At 40.8% G+C, this 10,505-nt stretch overlaps 1 long non-coding RNA gene across 1 annotated transcript in view; it reads right to left on the bottom strand.

Annotated features, from left to right (window-relative positions):
* Nucleotides 1-1,420: 1,420 nt before the first annotated feature.
* Nucleotides 1,421-10,505, bottom strand: part of LOC129527715 (uncharacterized) — a 30,827-nt gene continuing 21,742 nt past the window's right edge. The window contains exons 2-3 of the long non-coding RNA XR_008672766.2: nt 4,365-4,390; nt 1,421-2,803 (exon numbers count right to left, since the gene is read on the bottom strand). This is a non-coding gene — a long non-coding RNA (uncharacterized lncRNA). The remainder of the gene's footprint in view (nt 2,804-4,364; nt 4,391-10,505) is intronic.

Genomic DNA, 10,505 nt, shown 5'->3' with positions numbered 1-10,505 from the left:
GGGAGAATCTTGGGGCATTCATCAGGAGCCTGGCATTTCTAGAATCTCCTATATGAGGGCAGTTGTGGGGAAAGTTGTAAAAGAGAAAAATGAAAAGACTCCTAAAGTTGGAAGGAAGGGGAATGAGTAGAGGATATGGGCATTAAATTTAATGGAAACCAGGAAACCCTTCATTTATTTCTGGAAATGAATATGGATACCTTGAGGGAACAGGAAAGAAAATATTAATGGAAGCCAAGGAAAAGGGAAATGACGGATAAAAAGAAGAGGGGGAATGAATACTTGGAAATCTGATACTCAAGAAACTCATTCCAAGGCCCTTTTTTCCCCCTAGATAGAGTCTTGCTCTGTTGCCCAGGCTGGAGTGCAGTGGTATGATCTCAGCTCACTGCAGCCCCTGCCTCCCAGGTTCAAGCTATTCTCATGCCTCAGTCTCCCAAGTAGCTGGGACCACAGGCGCCTGCCACCACGCCTGGCTGATTTATGTATTTTTGGTAGGGACGGGGTTTAGCCATGTTGGTGAGGCTGGTCTTGAACTCCTGACCTCAAGTGATCTGCCCTCCTGGGCCTCCCAAAGTGCTGGGATTACAGGCATGAGCCACTGTGCCTGGCCATCAGGGCTCTCATTTTTATAGGATGTTCTTTCCCTGTTGCTTAGCACCTTCCAGCCAGTGCCAGATAAGCACCTTTCCTTTTAATCCTGAATAATTTAATAATAGTGTAGTTGGCATACCCAGTAACAGGGGTCTAGAGTCTGTGAAGTAAGAGGTGGGACAGGAGGACTCCTGCAACTAGCAGCTCTCTGGGTCCTGTACCAATCTCTCTTGCTGCTGCTGCAGAAGGACGATGGTCTGTGACTCTGGAGGTCATACATTTATCCCTCCATTTGTAGGATCACTGGCAGAAACAGAAGCTGCTTCTGGGAGGAGAGGGACATGGACCAGGCAACATGTGGGTAGGGAGAGACAGTCAATCTAAGTGGAGAATTGGTCACCCAAGACTTCCTAGAGGCTGCGCACAGTGGCTTACGCCTGTAATCCCAACAGTCTGGGAGGCCGAGGCAGGAGGATCACTTGAGGCTAGGAGTTCAAGATCAGCCTGGGTAACATACTGAGACCCCCATCTCTTAAAAAATGAAAATAAAAATAAATTAGCCAAGTTTAGTGGCATTTGCCTGTAGTCCTAGCTACTCAGGAGGCTGAGGTGGGAGGATCATTTGAACCTAAGAGGTTGAGGCTGTAGTGACTGCCCTCTAATCTGGGTGACAGAGTAAGACTCTGTCTCTAAATTAAAAAAAAAAAAAAAGGACTTCCTGAAAATGAATTGTAAATGTAGTTTCATTGAAAAGAGGCTATCATTGGGTTTGTTATCAGTTAGCTTTCGCTGTGTAACAAACACTCCAGACTTAAAACAACAAGCATTTTATTGATTTATCTCATGGTTCCTTGGGGTGGCTGGGATGGCTGGATGGCTAGGGTAGCTCTTCTAATCTGAACCAACTCAGTGGGTTTCTGTAGCCTGCTGGTGGCTTGGTTGGGTCTGGGAGCTCTGGGGCCCCTCACTCACATGTCTGGCAATCGGCCAGCTGATTGGCATGGGAGGGCTTCCTCGGGGATTCTTGTCTCTGCTCCATGTGGTCTCTCATCCTCCCACAGACTAACCCCGGTTTTTTTCACATGGCAGCAGCATTCCAAGAGTGAGAGGAGCAGAAGGAAACTCAAAGACCCCTTACAATCCAGGCTTGACTCTCACACAACTTCATTTTCACTACGTTAAAGGGGTATAGAAAAACAGTCTTTTTCTTGATGAGAGGAGCTGCAAGGAATTTGTGCCTGTCTGCAGTCTACCTCCTATGTTCTAGGGCCGAATCTGCTTCTGGTTGATGATGCCACCTTGGGCAACCACTTTGTCTCCTCAAGCCCTTTTTTACCTTGTCTCATCATCTGGAAAATAAGAGACACATATTAGATCACCTCTGAGAACCCTTCTAGCTCTAGAGGAAACTGAGGCAGATAGAGGTTGAATAACTTGTAACTTGCTCCAGGTCACACAACTAGTGTGGCAGAGTTGGACTATGAATGTAAGTTTCCTGACTCTAAAAGCCATGGCATCAGCTGCTAGGCTGTGTTGCTTCCCTGGAGTATCACAATTCTTATGTGAAGTATGGGATCACAAAATGTATTAACACAATCTGTCTACCTTAAGTCTGCTCCTTAAATTTATTCCTGTGCTTTTAAAAGGTTTTTCTTGAAACTCAAGCAATTCAACCTAATTCTCCTCCCATCTTTGTTCTCCTATAACTTTACCCATCCATCCATTCATTCTTTCATTCACAAATATTGATTAAATTCACTTAAATGTGAAAATGTGGCATTATTAATAGTCACAGTAGCCTGGCACTTTGTGTTTTTAGACTGCTTCTCTTATTTCTACTGCTTCAGTTTCATTTTCTCTGCTATATGGGTTAGTGATGTTATTATACCATATTACAGATGGAGAAGTTAAGTCATAAAAGAATCACAGGGCTGGGTGCAGTAGCTCACGCCTGTAATCCCAGCACTTTGGGAGACCAAGGCGGGTGGATCACCTGAGGTCAGGAGTTTGAGACCAGTCTGACCAACATGAAGAAACCCTGTCTCTGCTAAAAATACAAAATTCGCCGAGCGTGGTGGTGCATCCCTGTAATCCCAGCTACTCAAGAGGCTGAGGCAGGAGAATCACTTGAACCCGGGAGGCGGAGGTTGCGGTGAGCCGAGATTGTGCTGTTGCACTCCAGCCTGGGCAACAAGAGTGAAACTCTGTCCTAAAAAAAAAAAAAAAAATCACAGGAATGTTTATATTTATACAAAGGAATAGTGACCAAATTGGAGTTTCACTTTTAGCTAGCCAATTTTCTTGGAAAACAGAATTCCCCTTCTGATATTTGAGTTATCAATGGATACCTTAGGTTAAAATAATACTTTATTAATGCTATATTTATTTTATGTTTTATAGTATTTTATTTTTAATACTTCATATAGTCCCAAATTTAAATGGTACAACAAAGTTTATAGTAAACATCATCTTCCCTCTGTTCCCCATGCTGCCCAATTCTCTTCCCCACAGTCAATGTTTTTGGCTTCTTGTGCGTTTTTCCAGAGATATTTTATGCACTTATCAGCAAGCATATAGACATATACATGTAACTGTATATATATTTCTCCTTTTAGTAGTGCACAAATGGTAACACACTAGACACAAATTTGTATTTTTTTTAGTTTAACAATATATTTTTGAAGCAATTTATTAAACTTTTATGGATACATAATATTCCACTGTATGGATTCAAATAATTTATATAACCAGTCTCCTATTAATAGATCTTTAGGTTATGTCTGATCTTTTGCTATCCTATATAATGCTGCAGTTAATAACCTTGCACATAAATCCTTTAACAAGTGTGTGGGCATATCTGCTGCAAGAATTCTTGAAAGAGAAATTGCTAGGTTAAAAGTTATGTGCATAGGCTGGGCGCGGTGGCTCATGCCTGTAATCCCAGCACTTTGGGAGGCCAAGGCAGGTGGATCACCTGAGGTCAGGAGTTCGAGACCAGCCTGCCCAACATGGTGAAACCCCCGTCTCTACTAAAAATATAAAAATTAGCCGGGTATGGTGGTGGGCGCCTGTAATCCCAGCCACTCGGGAGGCTGAGGCAGGAGAATTGTTTAAACCCGGGAGGCGGAGGTTGCAGTGAGCCGAGACTGCACTCCAGCCTGGGCGGCAAGAGCGAAGCTCCATCTCAAAAAAAAAAAAAAAAAAAAAAAAAAAAAACAGATAGGTGCACCACTAACAAAGAACATGCCTAGCACCCGGATCTTGGTTTCTAAATATTATTCTCTACTTCAATGGAAAACAGCCCATTCCAGGACAGGAGCTGGGAAAACAGAAGATGAACCTGGGACATCTTATTGTGCCAGAAAGTAAGGAAATGCTCACGGAAAAATGGGGACATGTCAGAAGACACACATCAGGAGCAAGAATGAAGGGGTCCCCACTGGCCAAGCGTGGAACCATTTGGGCATCAAAATAAACATTGATAGTAGCACAGTATAACTCATTAAATCCATGAGTCCATGCTGATATAAACAGGATATTTCCAGAGTCTCAAAATATCTCCCAAAAAGATACTTACCAATTACAAAAAGGACAATAGAAACCTAGCAGACACCACTCTAACCAAGCAATCAAAATGGCATCACCAGTATTGGGACAAACTGACATATGGTGCACATAACGTCAATTCCATGTTATTTTTGTCAAAAATGCATACCCTGAATCTAATCATGAGGAAACATCAGACAAACCTAAAATGAGGGATAACTCACCAGCACTCTTCAAAAATGTCAAGGTCCTGAAAGAGAAAAAAAGGACTAAAGAATTATTCCATGCTAAATGAAATTGAAGAGACTTGACAACTCAGTGCAATGAATGATCTTAGATTGGATCCTGGGAAAGGAAAAAAAAATTTATTTTACAGTTAAGGACAATAGTAAGGCAGTTGAAAAAATTTGGATAAGATATACAAATTAGGTAATGGTATTATAGCAATGTTAATTTCTTGATTTTGACAACTTTTCCATGGTTATATAGCAGAATGTTTATAGAAAATTGTCAGAGTTAACATCATTGGAAAAATAATGTGTGTGCATATAATATACATGCACGTAAATATTATAATTCAAATGTGATTAAAATGTTAATGTTTAGACAATCTGGGTATATAGAAATTCTCTTCACTATTTTTGCACCTTTTCTATAATTTTGAAATTATTTTTTTACGTTCAAAGAAAATACATGTGCATTTGAAATTTTGATAGATTTCATCAAATTGCCTGCTATAGAAACTGCACATTTTCTCTGCCACTGCCAGCAATGAACAAAAGTGGCACTTCATATTTACAAAATGCATTCATATATTACACCAGGAGAATTTATTACTACTCCAAGAAATCGAAAAAGGTATTTTCTCCATTTTACATAACTGAAGCTTCAAGAAGCGTAGACAGTAAGAGTAGTGGTTAAGAACATAGGCTTTTGAAACAATAATTATATGCTATTTCACCCCGATCAGACTGGCAAACATTATAAAGTTTGAAAATACCGAACGTTGGCAAGGATGTGAAGAAATGAATAATCTTACAGTGTGTTGGAGGGAGTGTAATTTAGTACAATCATTTTGGAGAGCAATTTAACAATATCTAATAAAGTTGAAGACATGCACATCCTGCAACCCAGGAATCCCACATCTAGCTGTCTTTCCTAGGGAAACGCTCACACTTGTGTACACACACACATACACAGTCATGTTCCCCGCACTGTGACTTGTAACAGTGAAAAACAGGAGACAACCTAAATGTCAAGCCATTGTGGTATATTTATTCTCACACAGTTAAAATAAAGGAATTGAAACTGTAGCTCCAACATAGAAAAAACTCAAAAACTTAATATTGAGTTTAAAGAAAACAGATTGCACAAGAATTTGTACTTTTATGTAGTTTTCTTCAAGTGCTATATATCATTTATGAGACTACTCAGGTACATGTAAGAAAATATAAACTCTTACCCGGGAAGGGCATGGCAGCAATCTCAGTAGAATGGTTATTTGGGGGAAGAAGTGAGAGAGAAAGAATTGAGAAAGTCTAAAAGAAAGATCCATCTCATTTATACCATTTTATTGTCCAAAAACATAGATATAAAGCAATGGGAGAAAATATTAGCAGTGATCAAAATGGAGTTCTAAGTATATAGGTCTTTATTAGGTTATTCTCTGTACTTTTCCAAATGCTTAAAATATGTCATAGTGGCCGGGTGCGGTGGCTCACGCCTGTAATCCCAGCACTTTGGGAGGCCGAGGTGGGCGGATCATGAGGTCAGGAGATCGAGACCATCCTGGCTAACATGTGAAACCTCTTCTCTACGAAAAATACAAAAAATTAGCCAGGTGTGGTGGTGGGCGCCTGTAGTCCCAGCTATTCGGGAGGCTGAGGCAGGAGAATGGCATGAACCCGGGAGGTGCAGCTTGCAGTGAGCCGAGATTGCACCACTGCACTCCAACCTGGGCGACAGAGTGAGACCCTGTCTCAGAAAACAAATATGTATATATATATATATATATATATATGTCATAGCAAAATAATAGGGAATGATGAATATAAGCCTTGAAGTCAAATAATTCTGGGCTCAAATCTTTTCCGATGCTTGCCAGTTGTGTGATATTGGATGATTCCCTTAACATCTCTGGACCTTAGTTTCACCATGTTTTGAATAGAAATAAGAATGCTTGTTTGAAAAGCTGGTGTCAAGACTGAATGCGAAGATATATATTAAACCCTGGCACAATGCCCCTAAAAGGTGCTTAAAAAATAGTAGTTACTACTGTATTCCAGTGGTTCTTAACAGGGACATTTGGCAAAATCTGGAGACCTGTTTGGTTGTCATAACTGGAGGGTGGGGAGATGCTACTGGCATCTGGAGGCCAGGAATGCTGCTAAACATTTTACAGTGCACAGGACAGCCCACACACCCAAAAAATATTTATTCAGTCACAAGTATCTACTGTTGAAGTTGAGAAACCTTCCTATAGCCGAAGGTCTCCCAGAACTTGACCCAGGCCACTTTACTCCCACTTAAGTGCTCTTGCCTGTATAACCAACCTGTAAGGTTGTTAGGCCTTGGCCTTTCTTCTAAATTATTATAGGATTAATAACTAATGATGGGTATTTACCCTCCTTTCAGCCAATCTGTTTCACATTGGGTAAAACCTACCATCTTACTGAATAGAAGAACTGCCTAGCTCATGAAAAGTTTTCATAAATCGTTCTTGAATGAATGAATGAGTCAATCAATCAACCCATCAATGAGTACAAATATAAACTCTGAAATCATAAAGATCTAGTCATTCTTCTTGGCTTGCCTTCTCTGACTTCCCATTCATTTGAAATGAGGTTGTATTCAGTTTTCACTCTCTTCTAACAGGGGATCCAAAAAATGAGTCAAAAGTTCTCAGAGCTTCATATCCCATGTCTGAGGGGGTCTTCTATTATAACAATTCACAGTCAAGTCCATGGGCTAATCTTCCAATGGCCCTTGTCAAGACACATCTGAAATTTGCTGAGACACAGAAGTCTTCAGCTTAAACTGACAATAGCGACACAAAGTCAAGTGAGGTACTGACCTAGAAATGATGACCATATTTATAACACCTCAATCTAGTTTGACTCTAGAACAGCTTGTGGAAAGCATGTACTGTTGTTTTGATACAGTATCAGGAATATATACCAAAAATAGTTGTTTGAAACTATTTACTTTTTGCTTTGTTATAGACTCTGATTTGGGGAACCCAGACGTTGTGCTTGTTAACGGGACAACTTTGAGTCCTTGCTATCTTCATCTTCACCATCGATTTGGAGAAGGTAGGTGCCATTTCTTTCTGGATTCAGTTTTTCTAGTGTTTGTTTTGGCAACACTGAAGTTCTCACCAGTTGTTTCAATGATATAAAAATTATCCACATCATTATAATTATATTATAATTTAGATAGTATCATTATAATGCATTTGGATGATAATCCAAATGCATTCTAGTTCCTACTTACTTGTGTACATGTCCAACAGGACTTGATGGGGAGGAGATTCACCAAATGAAATGGTACAAAGGGCACTATGATTAAATGTTGCTTATCATCCTAACTTTGTACTTGTGACTGAGTGACCTTGAGAAAGTTACTTGATCCCTCAATTTTTTCATCTGCAAAATAAGAAATTTAAACTGGATTATTTTGAAGGTATTTCCCTAAACTCTTTACATTGCACCCTTGCAAAGACTGAGAAACACTGATTTAAAGCAATGATTTCCAAAAGCATGGTGGACAGGCCATCTGCTCCCATCACTGGAGTGCCTGCTAAAAACTTCCTCATCCCAGATCTACCAAGTCAGAATCTCTGAGGTTGTAGAACAGAAATCTGCTTTTTTTGAACTCTCCAGGTGATTGGGATGCTCAGTAATATTTGAGAACCACCATTCTAACCATTGAAAACATCCTATTGTTCACATGTACATTCAATTCTATAAAACGTGATGACATAGGCCTGCACCATGCAGAAACTGGCAGGAATCATCTTCTATTTGTAGAAAATGTAGCAAGGTCAGCACCTGATGGCTGTATTACCTTTTGATTCCTGGCTCTTTAGTCCTCTACTCGATACTTCATTGGCAGATCTAGTTGTCTGGTGTAGGCTCATTGGCTCTGCCTCCCTTGACTGCAATTGAATGACAGTAAAATTGTTTTGGAAGTGACCACTGAAGAATGGCATCTCCTCCTAGATGATGTTCAAGCGTGATCTTGTCAGTCTGTGTCACTCCCTGAGATGTCATGGTCATCGCCTCCTAATTTGCAATAAGCTTTGCCGTCACTCTTTTGCTATGGAAAGTTGGGCTTTGCTCCTCAGGGTGTCACCACTGTGAAATGACTAAGGGAATGTGAGTCCTAGGAAATCATGTTTGTATGTGCAACCAAGACGGCAGACTCCTAGAGAGAAGGGGCCATGCCCAGAGACCCCAGATCAAACAGCACCAGGCCATGTTCAGAGCTCTGGGCTGTGAATCAGAAAACCACTCAGACCATGCTGTATCCAATTCAGTAGCCAGTACAGGATTATGTGGCATTTCAGGCTTTGCAGATTTTGTGCCTAAACCCTCAAGGAATCACAGGGACCCCTAAAAAGACTTACGTCTTTAAGGAAAACTAAATCCTGGCTTTGAAATACAAACAGTGTCTCCCAGTACTGCCTACAGAGACTCCCCGCCAGGATCAGTCTAATTGCTCAGTGGGGTGACTGTTACTCTTCTCCAGGGCTTCAGCAGACATTATTTTCTGGCATCAAATAAAGGGAATTGGAGCCTTAAGAACATAGTGTTGCTGTTGTCTACTGTGGACTGGATATAAAACTCTTCTCCCAAATCACAGGCAAGGCATTGTGTGTGATCTGTCAGGTAAAATACTAACAAGTGCCCCTTCATGAGATAACCATTCACCCATAAAGAGCATTCCATACAACACCCAGTGCTGGCTGGGGATGGATGTGGGCTTTATTTGATTTGGGGTTGATTTATTTGTTTACCTTGTTTCTAGAACAGCATAACTTGGATTTAATGTCTCAAATACTGAATCCAATACTTCTAGGTTCACTGGATTGTTATCATTTAGCATTTATGAAATATATGTCAACGCCCTTGGCACTTTACAATGACTCATAAAAAGGTATGATCCTAGCCGTTGAGCATAAGGTTGCTATCAGTTGAATTACTGCCAATGTGGAAACAATCTCAGGACTGATCTGGATATTCTTTGCCAGCTAGACACCCTGGTTCCTTATTGCATCTGGGCCCAAACAGAAGTACAATAGCTGCTGCTACCATTTTGATGTTCATATCTCAGTGCAACAGAAAGTGCATAGTTCCTGACACTAGGGAAAGGCTTAGCAAACATGGATGGATGGGTGGATGGATGGATGGATGGTGGGTGGGTGGATGGATGGATGGATGGATGGATGGATAGATAAACAGGTGGATGGAGACCTCTTTCCTCAGTGGATATCTCTCATATTCTATTTCCCCTTCCACCTGCAGCTTTATTTATGTGTCTTACAAACCTTGCGGTTATAGAGCTAGTTTACTTAGAAATAAACTATTACTTAAGTGACTTTTTGCAATGAAGATGAGATCAATATTTCTATGAGACAAAAACATGATGAGAATCTGATTGCATAAAATCATATAAACTGGTTGTGAATATTATATCGATGTCAACTTCTTGGTTTTAATATCCTTCTAGACTTACATAAGATGCTGCCATTGGAGGAAGCTGGGTGAAGAGTATAGAGGATTCTGTACTATTTTTGCAACTTCCTGTGAATCTATCATTATTTCAAAAAAGAATCCCATGATTCTTTCCCATCAGCCTCACATCTTTGTAGTCACACCTCACTGACTACACTTTTCAGTTACTAACCCCTCCATGAATTATTAGCAATTCCAGTTGTGTCAGTTCAGAACCTCCAACAAGCAGAAGCCAAAACAATTAGACATGCAAGAGATGTATTGCAGGAAATTTACAGTGAATCATAAAGTGAAAGGGAGCTGGAGTGGGCAGGGAGAGCTTCAACCTGCTATGCAATTCCAACACCTGTGAAAGGATAGCGGGAAGGATGGATCCGGTAAGAAGTGCCTCAGACCACGTGTATGTAATTCAGAGAAAAATCTCACCTGGGCCAATGGGAAGTCCCCAAGCAACCATTGCCTGTTAGAGGAGTCCCACGGGGTTGGGAATGGAATGCTGCAGTTCTGGTACCCACACTGTTCTCAGTGATTACCTGGAACAGCCTGGGAGTGGCGTGGCCTGTAATGAATGCTGGATGGATCCAAATGTGCAAAGACAACTGTAGGCTGCCAATCAGCTCTGCTTCCAGA

This window comes from Gorilla gorilla, chromosome 18 (assembly GCF_029281585.2).
Source record: "Gorilla gorilla gorilla isolate KB3781 chromosome 18, NHGRI_mGorGor1-v2.1_pri, whole genome shotgun sequence".
In the NCBI taxonomy this organism is placed as follows: Eukaryota; Metazoa; Chordata; class Mammalia; order Primates; family Hominidae; genus Gorilla; species Gorilla gorilla.
This window is presented reverse-complemented; position numbering and strand designations above follow the sequence as displayed.